At 40.2% G+C, this 12626-nt stretch overlaps 1 non-coding gene across 1 annotated transcript; it reads left to right on the top strand.

The window, feature by feature from the left end:
- The first annotated feature begins 1704 nt into the window (after positions 1 to 1704).
- Positions 1705 to 1806, top strand: LOC111544527. The gene has a single exon (XR_002732191.1). It is a non-coding gene; the product is annotated as a U6 spliceosomal RNA (small nuclear RNA).
- Positions 1807 to 12626: the final 10820 nt, after the last annotated feature.

Here is a 12626-nt window from a genome sequence, read left to right as displayed (position 1 = left end):
GGTACATTTCTTACAACTGATGAATCTACATCGACACATTACCACCTAAAGTCCATGGTTTTTGTCTTCCATACTTCTTCTGACTTTTGAGGTATTAATGGAGCATTTTATTATGATATAGTTATATAATGATATATATATGATATATTATATATCATATATTACAGAATGATATTATAACATATTATTCCATTTAGCCTTCTTTCTTAGTATATCAATTATGCCACTTCATTTTTTTTTTTTTTTAAGGTGGAGTCTCACTCTGTAGCCCAGGCTGGAGTGCCGTGGTATGATCACGACTCACTGCAGCCTCAAACTCCTGGGCTCAAGTAATTCTCCTGCTCCAGCCTCCAGAATGGCTTAGACTATAGGTGCACACCATTGTGCCTGGCTAATTTTTAATTTTTTTGTAGAGACTGGGTCTCGCTATGTTGCCCAGACTGGTTTTGAACTCCTGGGCTCAAGCAGTCCTCCTCCCTCCACTTCTCAAAGTGTCAGGATTACAGGTGTGATTCAGTGCACCTGGTCACTTATGCTTCTTCTTATAATCTTTAAAGTGGTTGCCCTAGAATTTGCAATATACATTTACAATGAATTCAAGTCCACTTTCGAATACAGGCATACCTTGCTTAATTGCACTCTGTGAATACTGTGCTTTTTACAAATTGGAGGTTTGTGGCAACCCTGCATCAGGTAAATTTATTGGTACCATTTTTCCAACAGCATTTGCTCACTTTGTGTCTCTGTGTCACGTTTTGGTAATTTTCACAATATGTTAAATATACATCTATATCTATAGATATATAGATTTTTTTTTTTTTTTTTTGAGATGGAGTCTTGCTCTGTCACCCAGGCTGTAGTGCAGTGGTGTGATCTCAGTTCACTGCAACCTCTGCCTCCCAGGTTCCAGAGATTATCCTGCCTCAGCCTCCCAGGTAGCTGGGACTACAGACACGTGTGACCACGTTGGCTAATTTTTGTATTTTCAGTAGAGATGGGGTTTCACCATGTTGGCCAGGCCAGTCTCGAATTCCTGACCTTAGGTGATCTGCCCACCTCAGCCTCCCAAAGTACTGGGATTACAGGCGTGAACCACTGCACCCAGCCTCTCACTTTAAATCAAATGCCAGAAATAATTATGGTTAGTGAGGAAGGCGTTTTGAAAGTCTGTATAGACCAAAAGCTAGATGTCTTGTGGCAAACAGTTAGCCAAGTTCTGAATGCAAAGGAAGAGTTCTTGGAGGAAATTAAAAGTGTACTCCAGTGAATGCACAATGCTAAGAAAGTAAAACAACTTTATTGCTGATATAGAGTGAGTTTTACTGGTCTGGGTAGAAGATCAAACCAGCCACATATTCCCTTATCCAAAGCCTAATCCAAGCAAAGGCCCTAACTGTTCAAGTCCGTGAAGGCTGAGATAGGGAAGAAAGCTGCAGAAGAAAAGTTGGAAGCTAGCAGAGGCTGATTCATTAGGTCTAAGAAAAGAAGCCATCTCCAGAATATAAAAGTGTAAGGGGAAGCAGCAAGTGCTGATGCAGAAGCTGCAGCAAGTTGTCCAGAAGATCTACTTAAGATAATTGATGAAAGGTGGCTATCATTACAACAGATTTTCAGAGGGGGGAAAAAACGTTATATCGGAAGAAGATGTTATCTAGGACCTTTACAGCTACAGAGAAAAAGACAGTGCTGGCTTCGAAACTTCACTTTGGCAGCACATATACTAAAAAAACTGGGATGATACAGAGAAGATTAGCGTGGCCCTTGCACAAGGATGACATGCAAATTAGTGAAGCATTCCATAAAACAAACGAGCAAACAAACAAACAAAAACTTCAAAGGACAGATTGATTCTCTTGCTAGAGGCTAATGCAGATGGTGATTTTAAGTTGAAGCCAATGTTCATGTACCACTTCAAAAATCCTAGGGCCCTTAAGAATTATGTTAAGTCTACTCTTGCTGTGCTCTAGAAATGGAACTACAAAGCTTGGCTGACAGCACATCTGTTTATAGCATGGTATGCTGAATATTTTAAGCCCACTGTTGAGACCTACAGCTCAAAAAAAAAAAAAAAATGGATTCCTTTCAAATTATTACTGCTCAATGACAATGCACCCAGCCACCCAAGAGTACTGATGGAGATGTACAAGGATATTAATATTGTTTTCAAGCATGCTAACATAACATCCCTTTGCAACTCACAGATCAAGGAGTCATTGCAACTTTCAAGTATTAGTATTTAAAAAATAAATTTCATAAGGCTATGGCTACCATAGATAGTGATTCCTCTGATGGATCTGGAAAAATTAATTGAAAATCTTCTGGAAAACATTCACTATTCTAGATGACGCCATTAAGAAAATTCATAATTCACGAGAGGATATCAAAATATGAACATTCACAGGAGTTTGAAAGAAGTTGATGCTAATCCCTTCACAGATGACTTGAAGGGGTTCAAGAGTTCTGTGGAAAAAGTAACTGCAGATGTAGTGGAAATAGCAAGAGAACTAGAAGTGGAACCTGAAGATGGGACTGAATTGCTGCAATCTCACGATCAAACTTGAAGAGATGAGGAGTTGCTTCTTATGGATGAACAAAGCAAGTGGTTTCTTGATAAGGAATCTTCTCCTGGGGAAGATGTTGTGAACATTGTTGAAATGACAACAACTGATATGGAGTAATACAGAAACTTAGTCAATAAAGCAGTGATATGGTTTGAGAGGATTGGCTCCAATTTTGAAAGAAATTCTACTGTAGGTCAAATGCTATCAAATAGTATTGCATGCTACAGATAAGTCTTCCATCAAAGAAAGAGTCCATTGATGCAGCAAACTTCACTGTTGTCTTATTTTAAGAAATTGCCACAGCTACCCCAACCTTCAGCAACCACTACCCTGATCAGTCAGCAGTCATCAACAATGAGGCAAGACCCTCTACCAGAAAAAAGATTATAATTTGCTGAAGGATCTGATGATCATTAGCATTTTCTAGCATTAATGTGTTTTTAACTTAAGGTAGGTTTTTTTTCTTTTTTCTTTTTCTTTTGAGACAGAGTTTCGCTTTTGTTGCCTAGGCTGGAGTGCAGTGGTGCAATCTCGACTCACCGCAACCTCCGCCTCCCAGGTTCAAGTGATTCTCCTGCCTCAGCCTCCCAAGTAGCTGGGATTACAGGCACGTGCCACCACGCCTGGCTAATTTTGGTATTTTTAGTAGAGACAGGGTTTCTCCATGTTGATCAGGCTGGTCTCGAACTCCCTACCACAGGTGATCTGCTTGCCTCAGCCTCCCACAAGGTGCTGGGATTACAGGTGTGAGCCACCATGCCCAGACTTTTTTTTTTTTTTTTTTTTTTGCAGTGGAGTTTGGCTCTTGTTGTTCAGGCTGGAGTGCAATGGGGCAATCTCCACTTATTACAATCTCCACCTCCCAGGTTCAAGTGATTCTCCTGCCTCAGCCTCCTGAGTAGCTGCGATTACAGGTGCCCGCCACTATGCCTGGCTACTTTTTTGTGTTTTTAGTAGAGATAGGGTTTCACCATGTTGGCCAGGCTGGTCTTGAACTCCTGATCTCAGGTGATCCACCTGCCTCAGCCTCCCAGAGTGCTGGGATTACAGGTGTGAGCCACTGCACCCAGGTGGTACACATTTTTTATGACATAATGTAACTGCACACTTAATGAACTACAGTATAGGGTAAATATAGGTTTTATATGCACTGGGAGACAAAAAATTCACATAATTCAATTTATTGCAATATTTGCTTTATTGTAGCGGTCTGGAGCCAAACACACAATATCCCCCTGGTATCCTTGTAATGCTATACTGCTCTGTGAAGAGTGCAAGTATCTTATAATTACAAAACATTCCTAATTCCTTCCTCCCATTCCTTGTATCATTGCTGTCATTCCTTTCATTTACACATAAGCACATTGTTGCTATTACTATTTTGAACAAACTGTTTAAATACATTGTTGCTGTTGCTATTACTATTTTGAACAAACTGTCTACTGTCAGACTAATTAAAAATGAGAAAAATAAAAGTTTTTATTTTACCTTTACTTATTCCTTCTCTGATGCTCTTCTTTTTCTTCATGTAGATACATGTCTCTGACCTATATTATTTTCCTTCTCTCTGAAAAACTTCTTTTTACATTTCTTGCAAGGCAGATCTACTGGCAAAAAATGTGCTCAATTTTTTACATGAAAGAGTTTTTATTTTTCCTTACTTTTGAAAGATGATTTCACAGGGTGCAGAGTTCTAGGCCGGTGTTTTCTTTCTTTCTTTCTTTTTTTTTTTTGGCGGGAGGGGGGGATGTAGTCTCGCTCTGTCGCCCAGACTAGGGTGCAGTGGCATGATCACAGCTCACTGCAAGCTCCGCCTCCTGGGTTCACGCCATTCTCCTGCCGCAGCCTCCCGAATAGCTGAGACTACAGGCGCCCACCACCATGCCTGGCTAATTATTTTTGTATTTTTAGTAGAGACGGGGTTTCACCGGGTTAGCCAGGATGGTCTTGATCGGCTGAACTTGTGATCTGCCCGCCTAAGCCTACCAAAGTGCTGGGATTACAGGCGTGAGCCACCGCGCCCAGCGCCGGTGGTTTTTTTCTGTCATCATTGTAACTATTTTACTCTGCTGTCTTCTTGCTTACACAGTTTCTGAGACGTCAGATGTTATCTTGGCTCCTCTATAGGTAAAGTTTGTTTTCCTCTGGCTTCCTTCAGGATTTTTCTTTTATCTTTAGTTTTCTGGCATTTGAATATGATGTGCCTAACTGTCATTTTTGGGCATTTATCCTGCTCAGTGTTCTCTGAGCTTTCTGGATCTGTTGTTTGGTGTCTGACATTAATTTGGGGAAAATTCTCACTTATTATTGCATAAAATATTGCTCCTCTTCCTTCTATTTCTTTTCCTTCTAGTATTCCCATTATTGTATGTTACACATACAATAGCTGTCCCACGTTTCTTAGATACTCTCTTCTGTTTTTTTTTTTCTTCCAGTCTTTTCCATCTTTGCTTTTCAGTTTGGGAGGTTTCCATTGTCATATCCTCAAGCTCAGAGATTCCTCCCTCAGCCACATCCAGTCTGCTAAGAAGTCCATCAAAGGCATTCTTCATTTCCGTTACAGTATTTTGATCTCTAGCATTGTCCATGATTGTATCTTAGAATTTCCATCATTCTGCTCACATCATCCACCTGCTCTTGCATGTTTTCCCTTTAAAATCCTTAGCTTACTAATCATAGTTCGTAAAAATTCCTGGCTTAGTAATTCTAACTTTCCTGCCATATCAGACTCTGGTTTTGATGTTTTAGTCTTTTCAAATTGTGGGGTTTTTTTTTTTCTCCTTTCAGTGTTTTTTATAAATTTTTGTTGAAAGGTGAACATGCTGTACCAGATACAAGAAACTGCCCTGATAATGGAGTGGTGAAATGTGGGGGACAGGAAATGTCTATCACCCTATGATTAGGTCTCCGTCTTTTGGGAGTCTACGCCTCTGGTCTGTGAGCTGTCCCTGTGCTGCTTCAGGTTTTTTTCCCCTTAGGCGGGACAGGATGGATACAGTAGGCTGGAGTTAACAAATTCTCCTTTTCTCAAGTAGGTTAGGTTTTGATAAAACACCAGCTGGGCAGACTCTGAAAAATAGTTCCTCCTGAGAGCAGACCTTGTTCAGAACAGAGTGATCTGGTTTGTTTCAAAATCGTTCCTTGCCTCCTCCCCCTGCAGGAAGCACGAAGGGGTTTTTCTCCAAAATTCACTGTAAGAACCAGGTCAGGCACCTGGAAGTAAAGCTTCCCAAAGTGTGGGGGCCCCCAAGACTGGGTCACCCTGGAGACTTAAACTCACATTTGTCTATACCTAGTTTCCAGCAGTTTGTGAATTACAGTTCCCCTTCTCCTACCCCAGCACTAGTTCCTGGGGTGGTTTCTGCTCTGCTAAGTTGTGATTCTCTGCATTTACCTGTCTGTTTCTTCAGTTTTGGGGGCAGCACTTAGCCCTTTGACTTCACCTCTGAAATAGATCTAAAAAAAAATGTTGATTTTTTTCAGTTTGTTCAGCCTTTTACCTGTTAGGACAGAGTAGCATCTTCTAAGCTTCTTAGGCGCTAGACTGGAGAGTTAGTTTTTTTGATGTCTCTTTAATTTGCTTTATTCCAAGCCAGTTCCCCTGCCCATTTATACCCATAACAGATAATTTTTAAGAGAGTTCATATCTGTGTATTCTTTCTTAATTAAAAAAGAATTGAAAGTTTGAGAGAAGAGCACTGAAAAGTGGACAATGTTACTTTTTTCTGTTGTCTATGCCCCAAAAAAGTCTAACAATGGGACCTGAAGTTTTTAAACTGGCACTGTAACTTATGCCAAAAATGTTGATAAAAAACAGATATCCTATACTGTGTCCATGACAGCACAGAATGCCACGACTTAAAACCAGTCATGAGGACCGGTTGTGGTGGCGCATGCCTGTAATCCCAGCACTCTGGGAGGCCAAGAAGGGAGGATTGTTTGAGCTGAGGAGTTCAAGACTAGCCTGGGCAACACAGCGAGACCCAGTCTCCATGTTAAAAAGAATAAAGATAGCTATGAGCACATACAGAATTAAAACTTAATTTTTTCCTAAGTCTGCTTGACTATCCAAGACAATGTCATAGAAGTTTTGAACTGAAAGAACCTCAGAAGCAGGCTAACTCCATTCCCTATATTACCAGGGAGGAAACTGACTCCCAAAGAATCTGTGGCTTGTCAAGGTCACGCTGGCAGTCAGTTGTAGAGATGGCAGTAGAAATAAGGTATCTTCACTTTCAATTATCTTTATGTCTGATTCTTTCATCATCTTCTCTCCCATAGCCTTCTATCCTTTTATTTCATTTCTCTTCCATTTCCTCCTTCCCCTCCTTCCCTCCTTTCCTTCTAATAAGCAAATGAGCAGACTACAGATTTTTTTTTTTTTTTTTTGATAATTCAAAACATGGTCTTACTCTGTTGCCCAGGCTGAAGTGCAGTGGTGCAATCACAGCTCACTACAGCCTGGAATTCCTGGGCTCAAGCAATCCTCATGCCTAGTCCTGAGCAGGTAGGACTACAGGTGTGCACGACCATGCCCAGCCAACAACAGACCTTTTTTAAGGAAAACAAATCACCCTGTTACCCTTCTGCCAAGATTTGTCCATAGTGGCATTATAGAAGGTTGGGCTAGATAATTCTTTTTCTTGGGGGCTCTTCTGTACATTGTAAGGTATTTAGCAGCATCACCGCATCCTAGCCATTAGATGCAAGTAGTCAATATGAATTCAAAATTTTATGTAGCTCAGGTGACAGGAGATGGTGGTACCAGAAGAAGTCAAGGGTTGGGGTGATAACAAGGCCTCTCAAGGTCAAGGTCTGCTTCGTGGTGACTCAGCAGGAGACTCTGTGACTTGACTGCTGGGAAACTCTTTGGGAGACCTGACCTGGGGCCAAAGTAAAGTTATCCTGAGTTGTGAACCTATGCTATTTAAGGAAAAAAAAAAAAAAAAAAAAAAAAACCCAAAACCCAAGAAAAAAAAAAAACAAACAAAAAAGCAACAAAATTTTATGTAGTTGTAGCAATAGCCTAGATACAATTTCTTTTCTTTTCTTTTTTTCCTTTTGAGATGGAATCTCATTCGGTCACCCAGGCTAGAGTGCAGTGGCATGATCACCAGTCACTGCAACCTCCACCTCCCAGGTTGAAGCAATTCTCCTGCCTCAGCCTCCCAAGTAGCTGGGACTACAGGTGCGTGCCACCATACGTGGCTAATTTTTGTATTTCTAGTGGAGATGGGGTTTCACCATGTTGGCTAGGCTGGTCTCAAACTCTTGACCTCAGGTGATCCACCTACCTTGGCCTCCCAAAGTGCAGGGATTACATAAAAAGGATGCCTCAAACCCTAACTTAACAAAAAATAAATGAAAAAAAAAAAAAAAGGGTGAAAGGGTGTGGGAGAAGGGATGTATTAACTTTCTTAACACTAAAGACAAGGGTTGTTGTACTGCTCTGAGATGAATAGGTCTAGGAAGTCAAATGATGCCAGCAGGATTTTCTCTCCTTGTCTCAGATCTGCTTTCTGCTATGTTGGCTTCATTTTCATGAACTGCAGACAAACTGAGGATATAGCTGCAGGGAGTTTCAATCTTATGATCCACAGTTTACCAACCCAAATCAAAGAGAGGCTTTCTTCTAGCAGTTTCCCAGGAAAACGCTCTGATTGACCCAACTTGAGTCATGTGACTAACAGCCTAATCACTGCCTAATCACTGTGGCTGTGGAGACAGATTATTAAGAGTGGTCAGGCCTAGGTCACTTGCCTACACCTTTGACAGAGGAAAGTACCCTAGAAATTAAATGGTTAGGGTAAAGGAGACACAGTTCCACAATAGACAAAGGAATGCTGTCACTGGAAAGGAAAGCAGCGATGCTAGGTAGACAAAAATACCAGATGTCCATGTCATCTGTTTACGATATTCAATGACTCGTTTCCTCAAGTTGTAGTGCTATGATTTCCTTAAGTGTTCTGCTACCATTGAACTTTAAGGTGATTTGAAATATTTTTCCATTATAAAAGCAGTGTTCTTTTTCAGTGCCTTCTGAATGACGTCTACTAAATTTCCCATCAGTTTTCTCAAACGGGCCTTTGGTTTGAATTCGGAACTACAAGATTGAAAATGGAATGATTTACCACCTAATTTAAGGCCATTCAGTTTTGCTTTATCCCCTTTTGCTTTTATACTTCCATTATAATCCTTCCATCTGTGATTATACCAACGGTTGTGGCAGTATCTGCTCCAGCTGCATGGGCACATTTGAATACATTAGTGTGCTATGTCAGTGGTTTAGGAAATGTTTTATGGTAGCATGAAGATTTATTTCTAACTCTTGTAGGACCTGCTTTATTATTTCTTTTAACTATTAACCTCAAAAACAACATTGTTCAATTTTGAGCCTTTAGATCTGTACATGCACTTAAAATACAGGATCACTCTAGTATCCTAATGTCTGTGAAATATGCCTCAGGTTGTTTTATTACTATGAAATCTATCTACCTCATTTACCTGTATAAATTTACTTCTCCATATTTTAAGGCCTAGCTCAAATGTTACTCCCTTTTACATGATTTAGTCAGACAATATTAATCAAATGAATGTTAAATAGTAAAAGTGAAATTACGTGAAAAGTCCCACATTTTGCATATTTAAGCTGTTTTTCATTGTCTCACACAGTGTTGAAGGTGGGACCCACTCTTGAATCTTCTTTTAGTGGTGGAATGAGGTACATATTGTTCATTAGTGTCACTCATATTGCATTTATGATTTGTCCAGGTGAATTTACAAACAGTAGGTAGTTCTGCTGCTGGAGGGTCATCTGTGAATGAAGCCAATGATACCATTTGAGGGGCTCCGTGTCTCCATCTACATCCCATAATGTGGATTTTTGCCACTTATTTCAGTGGTATATACAAAAACTGCTTGTTGCCTTCATAATATTTGTTTCCCTATTTGTCTTTCCCTACTGTGAGCCCCCAAAATCTAAGATAGGTCTCAGTCAATTTAGGAAGCTTATCTTGCCAAAGTTAAGGATGCGCACCCGTGACACAGCCTCAGGAGGTCCTGATGACATATGCCCACGGGGGTCCAAGCACAGCTTGCTTTTATACATTTTAGGGAGACATGAGACATCAATCAGTACATCTAAGACGAACATTGGTTTGGTCTGGAAAGACAGGACATCTCAGAAGTGGTGAGGGGGCTTCCAGGTCACAGGTAGATAAGAGACAAATGGTTGCTGATTGGCCTCTCCAAAGAAGGCAATCAAATGTGCATTTATCTCAATGAGCAGAGGGATGATGTTGAATAGAATGGGAGGCAGGTTTGCCCAAGCAGTTCCCAGCTTGACTTTTCACTTGGCTTAGTGATTTTGGGGCCCCAAGATTTATTTTCCTTTCATATAACATACCAACTTTCACTTTTTCCCCAAAGAAAATCTGTAGAGAGGCTGGGCAGGGTGGTTCACGCCTATAATCCCAGCACTTTGGGAGACCGAGGTGGGCGGATCACAAAGTCAGGAGTTTGAGACCAGCCTGGCCAACATGGTGAAACCCCATCTCCACTAAAAACACAAAAATTAGCCAGACATGGTGGCACGTGCCTGTAGTCCCAGCTACTCAGGAGGCTGAGGCAGGAGAATAACTTGAACCCGGGAGGTGGAGGTTGCGGTGAGCCAAGATCTGTCACTGCACTCCAGCCTGGGCAACAGAGCAAGACTCCATTTCAATAAATAAATAAATAAATAAAATCTGTAGAGAGCTGCAGAGGCTACTGTGGCCATAACCTGTTGTAGTCCATGCTTCAAGACTTGCAAGAACTTCATCTTGTCCCAAAAGATGCGATTTCTTTTTTTTTTTTTTAAGACGGAAACCCTGTCTCTATGAAAAATACAAAACTTAGCTGGATGCAGTGGTGTGCATCCCGGCTACTGGGGATGCAGAGGTGGGAGGATTGCTTGAGCCTGGAAAGTCAAGGCTGTAATGAGCCATGATCATTCCACTGCACTCCAGGCTGGGCAGCACAGCAAGACACTGTCTCAAAAAAAAAAAAAAAAAAAAAGAAAAAGAAAAAGAAAAAGAAAGAAGAGAAAAGAAGCAAATAAAATATTTGTCATTAGGAGATATTTTAATGAATTATAATATTGCCATACAATGGAATACTTTGCAGCTGTAAAAACAAATAAGTTTTTATATGTTGATATGGTACAACTTCCAAGATATATAGGCACTATAGCAGAATAATTAGAAGTTTGGACTCTGGAGACTGACTCTGTAGATTCAAAGACCAGCTCTGCTAATTATTAGCTGTGTAAACTTGGACAAATTTTTCAAGCTCAGTTCCTTAGTTTTTTAATCTGTGAAATGAGGATGCTAATGGCAACTACCCCGCAGGATTGTTTTGAGGCGCAAATGAGTTGCTACATACCATGCACTTAGAACAGTGTCTCACACGTAGTAAAATAATTGAACTACAGCAGTGAGATGTGAGCGAATGATTTTTGAAATGTAATATAATTCATAAAAAATGAAAACTGAATCTTTGAAAAATTCATTGCCATGAAACATTTTCACCGATTCTGCCTTGGGTTGTAGTATTGTACATTTTCATGGCCAGGAATATCTCCTCTTTTATAGTCTTCTATTATTATAATCTCTTTGAGGACGAGGCCTGGGTTTTCCTCAGTTTGTAGACCTGCATGGCCTCTGGCTTCTGCCATGTTCAGGGCAAATTCCTTATGTATTTGTTGACTAACTTAATAAAATATTCAGATTCCTGTCTGCATATAAGTATAATTGCAGAGCCCTGACATTTAGAGAATAGTTTTAGGCCCTGTTAGGAGGCTGATCTTGTAATTTCCACATTAAGGACAAGTCTGTAGATTTTTTTTTTAACATAGAAGGAGGAAGTTTATATCTAGCTGGAGCAATATTCTGAGAGGTTTTATCACTAGTTAGATGTATAAAGGCAGGCCAGCTCTTAACCTTTCTGAGACTCAGAGGTTCTAAAAATTATTAGTCCTGGTCCTCATTTAAAAATAAAATTCTTAGAAAACAACGGGAAGTTGCAGTGAGCTGAGAACACGCCACTGCACTCCAGCCTGGGAGACAGAGATGCTGTCTGAAAAAAAAAAAAATTTGTGTCGTATCTGCATATAATGTACACGCACCCTCCTGTTAAATCATCTCTAGATTACTGATCATTCCTAATACAATGTAAATGATATGTAAGTAATTGTTATACTATATTATTATTATTATTATTATTTTATTTTATTTTTTGAGATGGAGTTTTGCTCTTGTTGCCCAGGCTGGAGTGCAATGGCCGATCTTGGCTCACTGCAACCTCTGCCTCCTGGGTTCAAGTGATTCGTCTGCCTCAGCCTCCCGAGTAGCTTTGTCAAATCTCCTTCTGCTTTCCTCTTTTAAGGACACTTGTGATGACATTTAAGGCCCACCCAGTTAACCCAGGATAATCTCCCCATCTCAGCACCCGTAACTGAATTGTATCTGTAAAGTCACTTTTGCCACATAAAGTAACATTCACATTTTTCAGGGATTAGAATTTGGACATATTTGGGAGCTATTATTCAGCCTACTGTAATCTCTAGCCCACACAATGCCTAAAATAAATCCCAGATTGATTAAAGATAAACTACAAAAACTAGATTTTTTTTTTTACTTTTATTTTAAGGTCAGTGGTGCCAGTGCAGGTTCGTTACACAGGTAAACTTGCGTCATGGGAGTTTGTTGTACAGATTATTTCAATCACTGAGGTATTAAGCCTAGTATCTATTAGTTATTTAGCTATTTTTCCTGATCCTCTCCCTCTTCCCGCCCTCCATCCTCCAAAAGGCCCCAGTGTATGTTGTTCCCCTTTCTGTGTCCATGTATTCTCAAAAAACTGATCGAATTTTAGGAAAATGTTTTCCTGACTGAGGAGTCTCATGGTTGAGAAAGCCTTTCAGCATAAATCTAGGCAAGAAATAATTTTAAAAATTTGTAAACCAGTGAGTACGATATGAATACCCAGTTTTATTGCCTTTCAATTAGGAAATTCATCTTATGTTTT

Source organism: Piliocolobus tephrosceles, chromosome 4, assembly GCF_002776525.5.
Source record: "Piliocolobus tephrosceles isolate RC106 chromosome 4, ASM277652v3, whole genome shotgun sequence".
NCBI classification, from domain to species: Eukaryota; Metazoa; Chordata; class Mammalia; order Primates; family Cercopithecidae; genus Piliocolobus; species Piliocolobus tephrosceles.
The sequence above is the reverse complement of the archived record's forward strand: the minus strand, read 5'-3'. Positions and strand labels throughout refer to the sequence as shown.